This window comes from Chelonoidis abingdonii, chromosome 7 (genome assembly GCF_003597395.2).
Source record: "Chelonoidis abingdonii isolate Lonesome George chromosome 7, CheloAbing_2.0, whole genome shotgun sequence".
In the NCBI taxonomy this organism is placed as follows: Eukaryota; Metazoa; Chordata; order Testudines; family Testudinidae; genus Chelonoidis; species Chelonoidis abingdonii.
In genome coordinates, this window is record NC_133775.1 from 112,048,330 (window position 1) to 112,065,721 (window position 17,392).

The window sequence follows — 17,392 nt, forward strand, 5'->3', positions numbered from 1 at the left end:
AAGTAACTTTCTTTCACAAACCCCAGTTATTCTGCCCATATGTACAGACCACCAATGTGAACTGTTGACACTACCTGAGCCAAGGAAAGTCACACAGTCAAGAGAAAACCCCACTCTTGGTTTTATATAGGAAACATTAAATTTCACTTCAAAAGCTTCATTGGCATTTAATTAAATATAGTTCCTTATGGTAATGGTGAGATCTTTTGAAGATGTCATCATGGTGTTGTCATGGTTACAAAAGAACCAGTTGCTCAGTATGAAGTATCAGATGGTAAAGAAAATAAAGACAGAGGAATTGGTAGCCAAGCAAAAGGGGGGTGGGAGAGAGAGAGACTGGAAAAGAGGTAAATTGGAGGCTAAGAAGGAAATAAAGAGATGGAAAAATTTAAAAAGAAGGGAGCAGTGAGAGGGAGGTGAAAGGAGGAATGAGGAGACAGAAAGAAGTGGAAAGGTGACTGAAGTCATTGTAAAGAGGAGGGAAGGGCCCCCAGCAGCAGAGCCAGTGAGAATACATAGTATTTTTTAATTAGTGACAATCGTTCCAAAGAAAAGTTTGGATACAACCTAGGGAATGAATTGTCCTTTCTGCCTCCCCTCTCTCTGAAGATTTGAAGATCGTTTCCTGGGGTGAGAATTGATTACATGGAAGGAATTAGGCCTCCATATCATTTGTTTGCTTTTTCATAGGTGTATGGAACTTTCCTCTCTTCCAATGCAATAGTTTCAGTTCCTGATGTGGGTAGTTGCATTAATAGCAGACCTTATGTGAAAAGAGAGGGAGAGAGAAAAAGAGATGCACAGAGCACAGCTATATGTGGGCCAACTCCTGCCAGCCAAACTCAGGCAAAATTCCTGTTGAAGTCAGTGGGTCTCGTGTCAAGATTGGGCCTCTGTTTTTTTTCTGGAGGGAAAGAGCTAGATTTCCATTTTCTTCTGTTTAACTCTGTGAAAATAAATTAAACTTTTAGTTCTGTAGCAATTGTTCTTAAATTGCTATATAAAAGAGTGAAGTTGAGATCACATCAGGCTGACTTTATTATATTACAGTGATTCTCTGATCAAGGATGGGGTGGGTGGGAGGACTCCAATTATTCCTGCATTGGGATAGGAGAATGGGTTTCCATGGATACCAAGCCAGAAACAGCATTGACCTCTGAAATCTAAGCTTAGGCTGCTACAGCTATGTTTCCTAAGATCTTTTGAAATACATAAGGCTCTCCCTTTTCTATATTTTCAAAAAGGATGGTATAGGAGGACATTTGAGAAACTAGGAAGGGAATAGGGAAACTTGGGACCCTTTTCCTGGAAAGTATTGCATGGGAACTGTGAGAGACAGAAGCAATTGACACAATCAGGGACAGAACTATATTAAAGTTAATAAGAAGTTACTGAGAAGAGATTTAAAGGTGATTCTTCCCCTTCACTTCTTTTCCATATTTCCCATTGCCTTTTGAATGAGAAGAGAGACACCATGAAAAATGAAGAGGCGAGAAATAGGAGACAATCCATCTTGTCATAACTTGTGCCTCTTTCTAGACACTGGCAGAAGAGACATGATGCTGCCAGAACAGCAGATCCATGCATTGGACATTGACAAGAGAAGTAGCATAGGCTGAGTCACCTAAACTATGTTAAGTCAGTGGGTGGTATGCCATTCATCAGCTGAGTTGTTATCAACCCAGATGTAGAGAGAGATGTATGTATTAGCAGCAAATCAGCAAAGTCACTGAAAAGATATGATACCTGCCTGTTAACAACATAGTACAAAAAAATCAAATTAGATTCCTCCCTGAGAAATGAATCACCAACCACATATACAGCTCTCAGACTCTCATTAAAAACATGTAAGATAACTAAAAAATGGAAGGTATTTGGCTGCTTAATAGATTTTAAAAAGCTTTTGACTCAGCCTGGCACCCAGAACTGAATCTTAAATTGCTACAGACTGGAAATATGGAAAACCCCATGCCATCATTAAATCCATGCACCAGTCTATTAAAGAGAAAACATTCCAGAAAGAAAGAGAATAGAACAGAGATGTAATATATCAACCTGACCCTCTTCAACATTTACGTAATAGACCTGTTTCTGTAACAATCTCCAAACTCTGGGCTCTCACTAAATAATTCAGCAATAATTTCTTGCTGTAGGCTAATGCCTTAATCATGTTATATAATCTATGCAATAAGACCCATATACCTGCTAGGGATCTTCTGCAACACATGAGCCCTACAGATCAACCTGGAGAGAAATGAAAATCATTATATTTTTAGAAAAAAATTCAGCACAGAGTAAAATGGTATTATAGGCACACAGAAACCGAGCATTTGGTAAATTATAAAGACTTCAGACCCTTAAGAAATGCATCAAGGAGCTTCAGAATGGCTGAAAAAGCTCTGTGCTCCTTTTATGCCAGAAAGAAATAATTAAATAGAAATAATCATTTAATAAAATTACTGCTTAAAAGTATTTGCAAGCATAACCTAAGCCATTCTGCTATATGGAAATGAAGTCCGGGGCTTAATTTTAATAGCTGATTATAGCCTGGACTGAAAACCCAGTAGAATCCCAACATCTGGAGTTTCACAAACATATCCTTTAGGCACAGAACTTTAGCACCAACAGAAATAGGCCAGTTCCCATGCTAATCAGCAGCCAGAAAACAGCATTCAACTTCTTGTGCCTCCTCAACCAAAACAGGAGATGTCCCCCTTCTCCCCACTCCCCATATCTACACACTCACCCAAAAAGAAAGCAAAGAAGCACTAGTATAAAAATCTAAATCCAGAGTAAAGCATGATCCATTATCATATATCATCACTTTCTGGACTTAAAAACTGTATCCTTACTCACCAGTGATGCAAATAACCCCACTCAGAACCAAAAGGTGCTCAGGATGACATTAGGCCAGCACCTAAAAAGTCAATGAAAAGAACAAATCAAAATCAGCAACAACTGCTACAAGTTCGTTTCCTAGAACAATCATACTAGCTGATATCTTACCACAGTAAAATGCTCAAAACTTAGGCAGATGCTTTTCAAATTCAGAATCAGTGCTGCAGACTGGAGGTGGAAATGGATAGTTTCAGAACTGTCTATACCTAGGGAGGAGCAACTGTGCTGCCATGGAATAGACAAAGCTGGGGGGTGGGGGTGGGGCACTCAGGCAGCATTGGCACCTGTGTTTCTCTTACTCTTTTTGGCAATATTTGTATAGCTTGTCATGGCAACAACTTCTTATTGAATGGAACCATATGCACTTATGTGTGGCCCAGGGCCGCCCAGAGGATTCAGGGGGCCTGGGGCAAAGCAATTTTGGGGGCCCCTTCCATAAAAAAAATTACAATACTGTATTCTCAGGGGGGCCTCTGCGGGGCTCGGGCAAATTGCCCCACATGCTCCCCGCCAGGGGCGACCCTGGGAAAAATAAACCTTCCACATCTCGGCACAAACCCAGTTTTGAGAAAACTTCTTTACAAGGTATCGCTGGTTCTCAGCATCAGCTAGTGCTAAAAGGCACTAAAGCTCATTAAAAGGGTTAGAGAAATATTTTCCGTCAAAACTTTTTTTCGAAAACTAGGGGTTTTTAAAAAGCGGAAAAAAAATTGCGGACAATGTCTGCTTTCCTTCAAAATTTGTTGTTTTTTTTTTTAAATTGAAAAGCTGAAATTAGTCGGCCAAAACCTGAATATGGTTTGGGGTTCAGAAGCGTGTGGCCAAATATTTGCTGCTTGCTGTGTTTGATTGTTTAAAGAAACACTAAAAAATTCTGCTTAAAAAAAATCCAAAACTTTTTGAACCACCTCAGCTTGTGACCAAATGCCTGAGCCCATCCAGTCAGAGATTTTTCCAGGTTTCTGATCTCTGCTGGCTTTCTTGACTCATATCTGTCTCCATAACTTTGGGTTCATTTAGGTTAGAACATAAGAACAGCCATACTGGGTCAAACCAAAGGTCCATCCAGCCCAGTATCCTGTCTACCGACAATGGCCAATGCCAAGTGCCCCAGAGGGAGTGAACCTAACAGGTAATGATCAAGTGATCTCTCCCCTGCCATCCATCTCCACCCTCTGACAAACAGAGGCTAGGGACACCATTCGTTACCCATCCTGGCTAATAGCCATTAATGGACTTAACTTCCATGCATTTATCTGTTTCCTAGAGACTGACTCCATGGGGTCCCTCACAAACTGGATACGGTTACTGTGGGTTTGTCTTTAGTATAGCTTATGTACATGCTCCACAAACTGAGCATTTGAGCTCGTTCCAGAATCTGGGATGAGCCTATGTTGTGAAAACTGACATGCTCAAAATAGCACATGCATGTGAATGACACAGGGTGCTAAAATTAAATTAACCCAGGGCTTCTCAAACTGGGGGTCGGGACCCCTGCAGGGAGTCACAAGGTTATTACTGGGGGTTGTGACCTGTCAGCCTCCACCTCAAACCCCACTTTGCCTCCAGCATTTATAATAGTGTTAAATATATAAAAAAGTGTTTTCAATATATGGGGGAGGCGGGTCACACTCAGAGGTTTGCTATGTGAAAGGGGTCACCAGAACAAAAAAGTTTGAGAACCACTGAACTAACCCCTCTGAAGCCTCAGGGAATGCAGGGGAGGGGGAGGGGGTGTCTCCCTTGGTAGGGTCAGGAAAGAGGTAGGTGGTGTAGGATATTGCTCTTCTCATGTGATCCCTCCCCCAGTGGCTAATTTAAATGAAGCTACTCTCCCCTGACATGAATCTCCCCTATGGCACTGAAATTGAATATAGACTATAATTTGGCATTTGAGAAGTAAAACGGATGGTAGCCCTAATGGAAAAGTTACAGCTTGGCTCTTCTGCAAGCCTCAAACTGCTGGATGAGCTTTAGAGTAGGGAAGGCTGTGCCCCAAACAGCCTAGGCCCTGCCCCCTATCTGACCCCCTACTTCCTGCCCCCCAACTGCCACCCCCCTTAGAATCCCCGACCCATTCTGTTCCTGGCACCCCCGCTCACCCGGAGCCTCAGTGCATCGTATCCAGCAGTGTCCCTGAACAGCGGTGCAGTGTGGCTCCCGCGGGGCTCCTGAGCTCCGCCCTGCTCAAAGCCACGTGGTAAGGGAGAGGGCTGGGCGCTCAGGAGTCCTGCCGGAGCCACAGGGCACTGCTATTCAGGGACGCTGCTGGATCTGCTGAGGCTCCGGGTGAGGGGCGGAGGCGCAGTCGGGCTGCGGCGGGAGCCTCGCCCGTTCTCTTGGGGGCCCCTGTGGAGCCTGGGGCAAATTGCCCCACTTGCCCCCCCCCTCTGGGCAGCCTGGTGTGGCCATGCATATGTATACATTAGGGCCTAGATGTATGAGTGTATGTGTGGGGAGAGTGGGTGTACATAAAGGTGGGGGGGTTGGAGGGTGAGAGGGAGAGTGGGGTGGGCCTGAGGGTATATTGTCTTCAAACATGAAGGTGATGGGCATGTGTAGACAGGTCAGTGTAAGTGGTTGTATCTGCAGGAAGGTGGTGAGTTTACAAAAGAGGGCAGTGTGCATATGCATTTGGATGAGTGTGCGAACAAGAGATGAGTATGTTTATAGGGCTGAGCAATAGGATCTTCCTTTTTGTACAAGGAGTATTCAAAGACCAAGACCCATAAGTTAAAGGGACTCTATAAAGTCATAATGATGCAATAAAGGCAGCTCTCTGACTATTAGCCAATTAGTGTCCAAAGACTACCGTGTATAGGCTGAATCTGGGAGTATGGCACAACACCAATTAAATTCCTCTGTAAAAGGGGAGAAAATTTTTCTTTAGTACTGTGAGTTGATTAGTAGCCAATACCTTGAGCAGAAACCAGGACCTCCTGAATTTCTATTAGAGTTTGGAGAATGTTTGAGACTGGTTACTATAATAGTGCCATTTTCTGGAGGGAGAACATGATACTTAAACCCTTTAGTATGAGATGGATAAGATCCAGGTTCAAACTCTGAGACACAGCATAGGAAAAATTATAGCTCTCATCCATGTTGTAAACATCCTGGGCAGATACCAGTGGTTTGGGTTAATTCTGCTGGTGAACCATCTTGACAGAAAGAAGGTTATCCTGAATAACGTCCCATAGATTAATGGAAGAAGCATTATAGTTTCCATGATTAACTTCCTGTTTTAGTTGCCTATAACTTTCTGAAACCTTCCTTTATCAGGCTGGTTTACCTCAATGAGTGCACTTCCTATGTATGAGAGAGCATTCTAGTGTTCCCTAGTAAACAGAACCACAATTATGGAATTTCTTTATCTTTTGTTCTTTTAAGTAAAATAGGAAATGTAATTTAAAATACTGCTTTGTGAGAACATTGTTTGCAAAGTGAAGTACTCAAAACTCACAAAATGACAAAGTTAAATCTACCCAATGTGACATCAGTTCTGTCCCTTGAGCATTAAGATCCAACTTTTGATTGATCATGTCCTATTATTTCCAGAAGGCACCTGAATCACTTAATGTACAGATGAAAAGGTGCACAGTGAAAGAGGAAAGGTCCCCTCATGTCAGTAAGGGTAAAATAATTTAATAAAAACTAATATTGTAAAAATAAGTATTTAGTTTCATAAAAATAAATCACATTTTATTTTTGGGTGACAGGTAGCAATTCTTGTCACTGGAGCTTCCCTCTTTTTGATCTAATCCATCACTTAAAGATAAATGTTGCATGCATGTCTCATGCAGGCTGTGATTCAGCAAAGCATTTAAGTATGTATTTAACTTTAAGCATATGAATCGACATACTGATCTCCCATGCCTAGAGAATGACAAAACTGTACTGTAGAATTACTCACATGCATAAAATTAAGCACGTGCCTTGCTGCTTTGCAGCTCCTGCCTTGATCCAGCAGAAATAATAGTCTGCGATAATATAATTAGATTGGATCATAACAATGCATGCACACGTAATAATGTATACATATAAAATGTCAGAGTTAAGGCTGGACTTCCTGACATGTGATCATGCAAACTTAATGTTCTTGTAATTCTTTTTTTTTAAAAACTAAATAAGGCATGTGATAGCAATGATTGTGGACAGACAATCCATTACATTTTTTGCCCCTATATTTTCCCATTTTCTAATCAAGCGTTTAGCCAATTTGAAATGTGGAGGAAAGGCTTATTTAAATAAGGGAAATTATTTATTCTTGTGTTCTGTTACATGGAACAAAACATCAGAGTCTGGAAAAAGAAAGAACCACTGCAATACAGAACATAACTGCTGAATATTGCTACATAGCTGAAATGGGATATAGGGACCAAGAAAAGAGAACTAAAAATTTGAGGCCAGTTTAATGCCATCCCTAAGAGTACATCCAGCCACTCCTTGTTCCAGCCCTTTTCAAAGTTGCTAATGCTCTGATAGAGACATAACCAGCTGGCAAAATAATTACATCTTCACTTTTGCTGATACCAGCTGAACTTATGTGTAGGTAATGCCATGTTTTCCTGCTTGTCTAATCCCTTTGTGAAATATTCATGCCTATGTTTTCACACCAACCCTCTTTAAACACTTGGTCATAATATATTTATGTTTTGATTACAGGCTTAACATCAGAGGCCACTAATTTTTCTGGTTCAAATTGCAAGCCTTAGCAAAAAGACTTGCTCCTTGCTGACACAAGATTCTCTTGGCCACTCTTTTCAGATGATACACTTATCTGCTACTTGCTTTTGGTCATTCCAGGTTTTTGTAGCACATGGAGTCTCCATAACTATTGTGTGAAAGAAATTCATTTCCAAAAAGTAACTCCTGCAATATGCCTTGAAGTTGCATTGCCCAAATATCACAGAGAGGCAGCAATGGGAGTATTCAGAGCAAGACGGAGTCCACCTCCGGGAGGGATAATTTGGAGTCCAAGTAAACTCTCGTTTAATTGGTTTAAGTGGACCTTTTACATTTCTAGTCCAGTGCTGTTAACATCATCATCCTTCTGTCTAACTAAAAAGAAGTATTGCAATCATGAGTACAAATTTTGCCCCAGCAGCTCCCATTTGTGCTTTTGGGGTCTCACAGGATCTCCAAGGGAGGATTGACCTGCATGGGGCAGATTGAACAAGGCTCTGGAAAGGAGCACATAGGTAGAGGGAATTGCAAGAGCACCACAGGAAGCTCCTGCTCTTTTGAGGTGGAGGGAAGATGGCTACCAGCTCCTTTGAAGCCTCTTATCCATCTGTCTATCTGTATCTATTTCTAGAAATCAGATGTTCCCATTTCCAATGGGAGCAGTATGCAGTGTTTAGAAGGGACTTTCTGGGTAGGTGGCAAAAGAAATATGGTATTGTCAGAGGGACTTCATTGTTACATGATGGGGAGGAGCGCACTTGAAAATGTACTTAGGGTCTCAGTCAAGTAATGTCATACCCTGACCACAATGCCAATAATGAGGAGAGGTGGGACAGGATCCCTGGGGTGCAACCTGGGACCATGGAACCCCTGTGCTCCCTTAACTCTCCAGCTTGGGCGGTCTCTCACAATGCTTTGCTAGTGACAAGCAGCAAACACCTCCAGGGGATGTTATCACTCAGCATAACCGCATGTGGAGCCCCACACCTAGCTAGATTGCATTTATGCTCCCAGAACCTCTCATGAATCACATAGAGTAAGGCACTAGCCAAATCCCTCCAGCTCCCAGCCGTATACCTCAGGAATATACTGTCTTGCACTGCTCAAGACTAGCCTTGCAAATTTATTAATTGGTTCACCACTTCATCAATGGAAAGTGCATGTACACCATCTTTTGCAAACCTGAGCAGATTCACCAGACACTTCAGGCAAACTCACTGGTAAAGATAAACAGTTAAACATATTTGTTGACTACAAAAGATAGATTTTAAGTGACTGTAAGTGATAGGCAAAAAGCCAGAGTTAGTTACCAAAAAAAGAAAAAGAAAATGTAAGGATGCAGTCTAAACTCTCAACTCTATTAGACTGGGCAACATCTAGATTAAGCAGTTTTCTCACCCCACTGGATATTGCAGTCCTTATTATGCAGGCTTGTTCCTTAAATCTGGGCCAGTCTCCTCTGTTGGAGTCTTTAGACTTCTCAGTGTCCTTGTTGCTTGTAGCATAGGTGTAGGGAGGAGAAAAGGTGAAGCATCTGGCCCCTTTGTTCTGTTTTATACCCTTAGCCCATGTGCCTGGAGAACATAAATCCAGGCATGTCTGGTGGGCAATGGTACCTCTCACAGCAGCTGGGAGGTGGAATTCCTAGCTCTGGTATATTTGCACATGCTAGCTATGCTGGAGTTAGCATGCTAAAAATAGCAGTGTGCCTGAGGCAGCACAGGCAGCAGCTCGGGCTAGCTGCCTGAATATGCATCCCATGGTAAATGAGATTATACATGGGTGGCTAGCCCGAGCAGCTGCCTGTGCCACTGCAGCCATGCTGCTATTTTTGGTGCACTAGGTCAAGCAGAGCTAGTGCATGTATGTCTACTAGAGCTGGGAATTATGTCTCCCAGCCACTGTGTAGACATACCCTAAGAACAGACAGAAAACAATCAGTCCTACTGAATTCCAGCAGTTTAGACAATAGGCTTCCTAAGGATATTAAAACAATTTAAATGAAAGCTACACTCATCTGTTTTGCAATTCACTGGTCAGGAGCAATTCTAAGAGTCTATCATTATTATGAAACCACCCAGAAGTCCCTTGAAGATCAGAGCCCCATTGTGCAGGGCACTGCACAAGAGTCTGTTTCAATTCACTTAAGACAAGACCAAACAGTAACAATTAGTAAGAAGGAATGGGAGAGAGAATGTGGATAACAGTGATGTAGGTAATTCATAGGCAAGCCATGTTAATAAGCACATGAGTTGGAGTCAATGACTATTTATTTATTATTAGTTTAGTTATTTGCAGAAGCATCCATTATGTCCTAGATGTTTTCCAATCACTTAAGAAGGGTGATCACCACTGCAAGAAGCAAACAATCTAAGGAATTCTAAATTATAAAGTATCAGAGGGGTAGCCGTGTTAGTCTGGATCTGTAAAAGCAGCAGAGAATCCTGTGGCACCTTATAGACTAGCAGACGTTTTGGAGCGTGAGCTTTCGTGGGTGAATACCCACTTCTTCAGACGCAGGTAGTGGAAATTTCCAGGGGCAGGTATATATATGCTAGCAAGCAAGTAGAGATAACTAGGTTAGTTCAATCAGGGAGGGTGAGGCCCTGTCTCTAGCAGCTCGAGGTGTTGAAAAAACAAAGGGAGGAGAAACTGGTTCTGTAATTGGCAAGCCATTCACAGTATTGTTTTAGTCCAGAGCTTGATGGTGTCAAAATTTGCAGATTGAACTGAAGCTCAGTAGTCTTTCTCTTTGAAGTCTGGTCCTTGAAGTTTTTTTGCCTGCAGGATTGGCCACCTTAAGGATCTTGCTATATGTGGCCAGGGAGGTTTGAAAGCTGACTTTCCCTACATGGTTTTTGTATATTGCCATTCCTGATATTCTGATTTGGTCCATTTATTCCTTTTCCGTAGGACTGTCCAGTTTTGGCCGATGTACGATAGACAGTAGCGGCGCATTGCTGGCTTATATAGATGGCGTATGATTACATTTGGTGGATGTGCAGGGATGAACCCAGTGATGTATGGCTGACTCTGTTAGGTCCTTGTGATGGTGTCGCTGCGTGTAGATATGTGCAGAGTTGGCATCGAGGTTGTTGCATTGGATTGGTTCCTGGAGCTAGAGTTACTATAGTAAAACCCCTCCAACGCATCGATCAGGGATCTACAACCCATTCTGGACAAATGATCCCACACTTTACGGGTTCTGGGTGAGGCCGATCCATTGCCCACAGACAGACTTGCAACTTGAAACATATTTCTCACCAGCAACTGCCACACCGTACCATAGTACTCTAGCTCCAGAAACCAATCCATGCAACAATACCTCTGATGCCAACTCTGCCCACATATCTACACCAGCTACACCATCGACAGGAACCTAACCAGCATTCAGGCATACGCATCACCTGGTTCATTCACGCACGTCCACCAATGTAATATACGCCATCATATGCAGCAATCGCCCCTCCTCTGCTCTGTACATCGGCCAACTGGACCATCACTACGGAAAGGATAAATGGACACAAATCAGATTATTCAGGTAAATGGCAATATTACAAAAACCTGTTAGGAGAGCACTTCAACCTCCTGGCCACACCATATAGCAGACTAAGGTGGCCATCCGTGCAGCAAAAAAACACTTCAGGACAGACTTCAAGAGAACTACTGAGCCTTCAGGTTCATCTGCAATTTGACACCATCAGCTCTTGACTTAAAAAAGCTGTGAATGGACTTGCAATTACAGAACCAGTTCTCTCTCCCTGGTTTTCACACCTCTACTGCATAGACAGGGCCTCACCCTCCCTGATGAACTCCTCGTTATCTCTAGCTTGCTGCCTGCCATATACTATACTGCCCCTTGAGAAATTTCCACTACCTGGCGTCTGAGAAGTGGTATTTCACCCACGAAAGTCACGCTCCCAAACGTCTGTAGTTCCTATAAGGTGCCACAGGATTTCTCTTGCTAATTTAACTATAAACACATACAATATAGATATCAGTAGTACTCTGGTGGCCATTATGGTGTTACATTAGTGCTTCTTAGTCCGTCTGCATGTTATAATTCCCCTCTTTAAGCACTTGGTGAGGCCACACCTGGGAGTATCGCATCCAGTTTATTGGGCCCCCCGCTACAGAAAGGATGATAGGACAAATTGGGAGGAGAGAGTCCAGTGTGAGGGCAACAAAATGATTAGGGGGCTGGGACACATGACTTATTGAGAGTGAGGCTGAGGGAACTGGGACTATTTAGTCTGCAGAAGACACGACGTTGCAGGGGGGATTGATAGAGCTTCAGCTACGCTAAGGGCGGGGGCGGTCAAAAGAGGATGGAGCTCGGCTGTTCAGTGCGTGGGCAGTGAAGAACAAGAAGCAATGGTCTCAAGTTGCGAGTAGGGAGGTCCAGATTGCCGATATTAGCGAAGACACTGTTTCACTAGAGAGGGTGGTTGAAACACTGGATGGGTTACCTAGAGAGGTTGGTGGAATCTCCTTCCTTAAAAACCTCTAAGCGCCCGGCACTTGAATAAAGCCCTGGCTGGGATGATATAGTTGGGGTTGGTCCTGCTTTGAGTAGGGGGTTGAACTAGATGACCTCCTGAGGTCTCTTCCAACCCTAATCTTCTATGCTTCTATGAAAGGCACTCTCTTTAAGCCTCTCTTCTTTGAGATGTGTTGCTCATGTCCATTTCATTCTAGGTGTGTGTGCGCCCACGTGCACAGTTGTCAGAGATTTTTGCCTTAGCAGTATCCGTAAGGTTGGCTGTGGCACCCCCTTGAGTTCAGCACTCATGCGTCGGTATATTAGGCACCACCAGCCCTACACCTTCTCAGTTCCTTCCCCATCACCCTGGCATCGGACCACAGCTTCGATCCCCAGTTTGAAGATAGAAGTCCCTGACACCAAGGTCTCTGCCTGCAAGGCACAGGACACCTAAGTCATGACGCCGATCCCTGTACACATGGTACCATCAGGCCTCTCGCCAGAGTTGGCTACGGCGCAGATCACCATCACCTACGTGGTCTTGCAGGCAATGATTTCCCCTCCCCCCTAGGGGTGGGATCGTTCCCAGTCACCACACCGGTCTCCAGCTCCCTGTACTGCTCTTCGGGCAGGCATTGGTCCTTGCCCTCTCCTTACCGGTCGCTGATGAGGATCAGTCAGGAGACTGAGGCATCTACGTCTCTGCCCTGCTCACCAGAAGGGCAGTGGTTTGAGCCTAAAGGGGAGTTCAGCCCCTCGCCTCTAAAAGGTGAATTGCCACTGGCCCATAAGACCGGTGTTGCTCCTGCGGCAGCAGCATGGAGGCAGGGGCAATTGCCCCCTCAGTGGCAGTACTGGAACCTGTGGGGATGTACCTGTTATGCAGGTCCCGTACTCCCACTGTTCCTCCCAGGCTGCACTGGACAAGCTGCCCCAGCACACAAGTTGGAGCCCAGTGCCCAATCCGAGGTGGAGGTGACACAGCGGGTCCTGACACCCAAGGAGCTGTCCCCGCATGAGCAAGGGGAAGCCGCTTCCTCCCACTGCTGTGCAGTCATCTTTCTTGTCTCCAGATGAAGCACTAGTGGGCCCCTCGCAAATGAGCCGCCCCCCTGACAACTTCAAGGAGCACCAGGCCATGCTCAAGAGGGTGGCTGCCAACCTGAACTTGTAGGTCGAGGAGCTAGCAGAGGAGTCCGAAAACCTCTTTAATGTCATACCCTCCTCCACTCCAGCTGGGGTCAGTGTTGCCCTTCCATCCACGGGTCCTCAAAATTGCCAAGTCTGTGTGGCAGACCCCCTCTTCCCTTCTGCCTACCTCCAAGAAGGTGGAAAAGAAGTACTATGTCCCTGCAAAGGGATTTGAGTACCTGTACACCCACCTTCCAGTAGGGTCTCTGGTAGTGTCTGCCATCAACAAAAAGAACAGTTAGGGCCAGGTGAGCAGCACACTGAAAAATAAAGATGCCAAGTGACTGGACTTATTTGGCAGAAAAATTTATTCGACAGCCAGAGTGCAATTTCGGATGTCTAACATTCAGGCCCTTCTAGGCAGGTACAACTTCAACCTGTGGGACTCAATCAGCAAGTTCAAGGAGGGCCTGCCACAAGACCAAGCCCAGAAGTTTGCCACCTTGGTGGAAGAGGGCAAAGTGTGAGTGAGAGGTGCCCTCCAGATGGCCTGGGACACTACAGACTCAATGGTCAGGGTAGTCACCTCCATGGTGGTCATGAGGTGCAGCTCCTATTTACAGTCCTCTGGGCTGTCCTAGGAGATGCAGACTACCCTTCAGAACCTCCCATTTGAGGCAGCAGGGCTCTTTTTGGACCTGACCAATGCACAGCTCCACGGCCTTAAAGGCTCCTGTGCCACTCTCCGTTCCTTGGGCCTACACACCCCTCAGCACATTAGAAAGCCGTTTCATCCCCCTCTGCCTCCATCGAGGTCCTGGGGTGTCTCCCAGTCCAGCTCTTACAGGAAGAAGGACAGAGACAAAGAATTTAATTGGTGTCACCCTTCATCTTCTCATTTCTCTGCTCACCCTGGTTCTTCCAGAGGCCAAGAAAGTCAGAAGAAGGCATTTTGAGGATGCACCCAAGGACCGCAACACAGTCACTTCCCAGGATCCACCCGCTTGCTCTGTCCTCAACCGCCTGCACCCCTTCCGGTTGGCCTAGTCGCTGCTGACCTTGGACCATTAGGTGCTTGTCATAATATCTTCAGCCTACACCCTGCAGTTCGTGGCTGATACTCCCTCCCACCTCCCTTCCCCCTTTGGGGATCTTTTGCATGAGCAAGTCCTCATTCAAGAGGTCGAGAACCTCCTATGCCTGGAGACAGTAGAGGTCTCTCCACACTTGAAGGGGACAGGTTTCTACTCCCGCAATTTCCTAATCTCCCCCAAAAAAGCAGACCTCAGACCCATGCTGGACCTGCATCCCTCAAGAAGTTTAAAGTTTTGCATGGTCTCTCTGGTCTCCATTATTCCCTCCCTGGAACTGGGAGACGGGTACACCACTCTTAACTTGAATGATGCATATTTCTGTATTTCCATTTTCCCAGGGCCCAGGTGTTTCCTCCGTTTGTGTTGAGCCACCGCCATTTTCAATTCACAGCGCTGCCCTTCGGTTTCTCATCAGCCCCGAGAGCATTCATAAACTTCAGTGCAGCGGTGGCCGCTTATCTGAGGCATCGAGGGTTGCAAATTTATCCATACCTTGACGACTGGCTGATAAAGGGCAGAGGCATCTCGATCTGGTTTGCTCTACCTGTCGCAACCTGGGGCTGCTAATAAATGAGAAAAAATCAACCTTAATTCCAGTACAATGCAGAGAATTCACTGGAGCTATCCTTGACTCTACTCAGGCGAGAGCCTTCCTCCCCAAGCCTCAGTTCTAAGCCATGAAAGATCTGATTTCATCCATGCAAGCTTACTCTCTCACCAGTGCTCACATGTGCCAGCAGTTGTTGGGCCACATGGTGGCCTGCACTTAAGTGGTCCAGCACACATGGCTCCACTCCAGGCCTCTGCAGGTGTGGCAGCACTGGTCTACATCCCCAACAGACACAGCATGGACTGTGTGGTTAGGGGCCCAGACCACATACTGTTGTCACTTACATGGTTGCGGTATCTTGCATTGGTGTTGAAGGGGGTTCTCTTCACAGCTCCGTTCCCGTAGGTGACCCTTGTCTCTAATGCCTCGGACCTCAGGTGGGGAGCTGACCTGGGTGATCTCAGCATGCAGAGTCATTGATTGAGACACGATCATTCCCTGCACATCAACATCAGGGAACTCAGAGTGATTCACCTGGCCTGCCAAGCCTTCCTACCTCAGATAGAAAGTAAGGTGGTCCAGGTCCTGACGGACAATACTGCAGCTATGGTCTATATCAACAATCAAGACAGAGCCAGGTCGCCTGCTCTTTGCCAAGAAACCCCAGGCTCTGAAACTTCTGTGTATAACATAGCATCCATCTCATAGCTGCACACCTCCCCAAGGCCAGGAACACTTTGGCAGATTGCCTCAGCAGGACCTTCTCATCTCGCCATGAGTGGTCCCTCCATTCAGAAGTGGTCAGCTTCATCTTCCAGAGGTGGGAAACTCCCTGGGTGGACTTGTTCACGTCAAGACACAACAGGAAATGCCACGTTTTCTGCTCGATTAGGGGGATTGACAGAGGCTCCCTGTTGGACGTTTTTCTGCTCCCATGGTTGGGGTCTCCGTTGTATGCCTTCCCTCCAGTGCACTAATTCACAGAGTCCTCATGAAAATCAAGCAGGACAGGGTGAAGATGATCCTCATAGCGCTGGCTTGGCCATGCCTGCACTGGTTCAGCATACTGCTGGACCTCTCAGTGGTTGCTCTGTTACTGCTGCCACTCAGTCTGGACCTGCTGTACCAAAACCCCAGGAGTTTTCTGCATCCAAACCTGGCAGCACTGCACCTGATGGCTTGGCTGCTGCATGGTTAAATGCAGAGGAGCAGGAGTGCTTGGCCACTGTCTGGCAAGTCTTGTAGGGCGGCAGAAAGCCCTCCACCAGAGTGACTTACTGGCCAAATGTAAGCGGTTCACTTTTTGGACCTTGAATAAAGGTATTCAGCCCAAGTGGGCCTCACTGCAGTTGATCCTGGACTACCTTCTGCATCTCAAGCTCCAAGGCTTGTTCTTTTCATCTATCAAGGTCCACTTGGCAGCTATTTCGGCCTTTGATCTGCCGCTCAAGGGTAGGTCGGTTTTCACCCAGGATATAACTTGCCAGCTTCCTCAAGGGCCTTGAGCACCCCTGTGATAAAGCCTCTGTCCCAAATCTGGACCTTAGCGTCCAAAATCTGGGGGCTTAGCATGAAACTCCCCCCAAGCTTATTACCAGCTTGGATCTTATCTCGCTGCCACCATCCAAAGTTTTTCCAGGGTTTTGGCCCCCTCTCGGGGTTCCCCAAACCTTTCCTTGGGGGACCCCCTTTCTGATCTCCCCAAACCTCCCCTGGAGAGACGCCCCAAGACCCAGGAGTCCTGAGTCTTACCGGCAAGGGAAATACCTCCCTTCCCTTCCCCCTCCCTCTCAGACGTTCCTCTCTGGGCAACCTGAGGGAGTTGATGTAATCTCTTTACATCACCAACCAAGCCACACCGTCTCCTCTCCACAAAAGACAAACTCCAGCACAAGGAACAGAGCTGATTTTCTTCTTCTTTCCTTAGCTTTTCCCGCCCTGGACAATAGATAATTCAACACAGATGTAATGTTCCCCGCCCCCGTCTCCCTGAGAGAGACATATACCTGGTACAGAAATTGTCTATCCCTGCCTAACTAGGAAAAAGAAATTCAAACCAGTCCAAAAGAAAAACACTTTATATAAAAAGAAAGAAATTAACATAGATATAACCTAAAACGCATTAAGAGATCAAACAGGAACATGCTATAAAGAAAATAAGAAAACATCTGATTCCAAAAACTAGCCAATTAAACCATCCAGCAATTACACACATGGAAAACCCTTACAATATCAACCTCATTGCTTTCCTTTTGTACCACAACTTGAATAACAGAAGATAGAAGAAGCTTGGAGGTAGAAAGAAAGATGTTCTCACCATAGCCGGGAGAAACAAAAGACACAGAGTCCCCAGTTCCCTCCCTGACTTTTAAAAATCCAGTTTTCTGATTGGTCCTCTGGTCAGGTGTTTGGTTCCCTTTGTTCACCCTTTTCAGGTAAAAGAAACATTAACCCTTACCCATCTATTTATGACAACCCCTATCTGCATGACAGGGACCTTGTTCTGCCATGGGACTTGAATCTTGTGCTGTCACAACTCACTGGACCCATCTT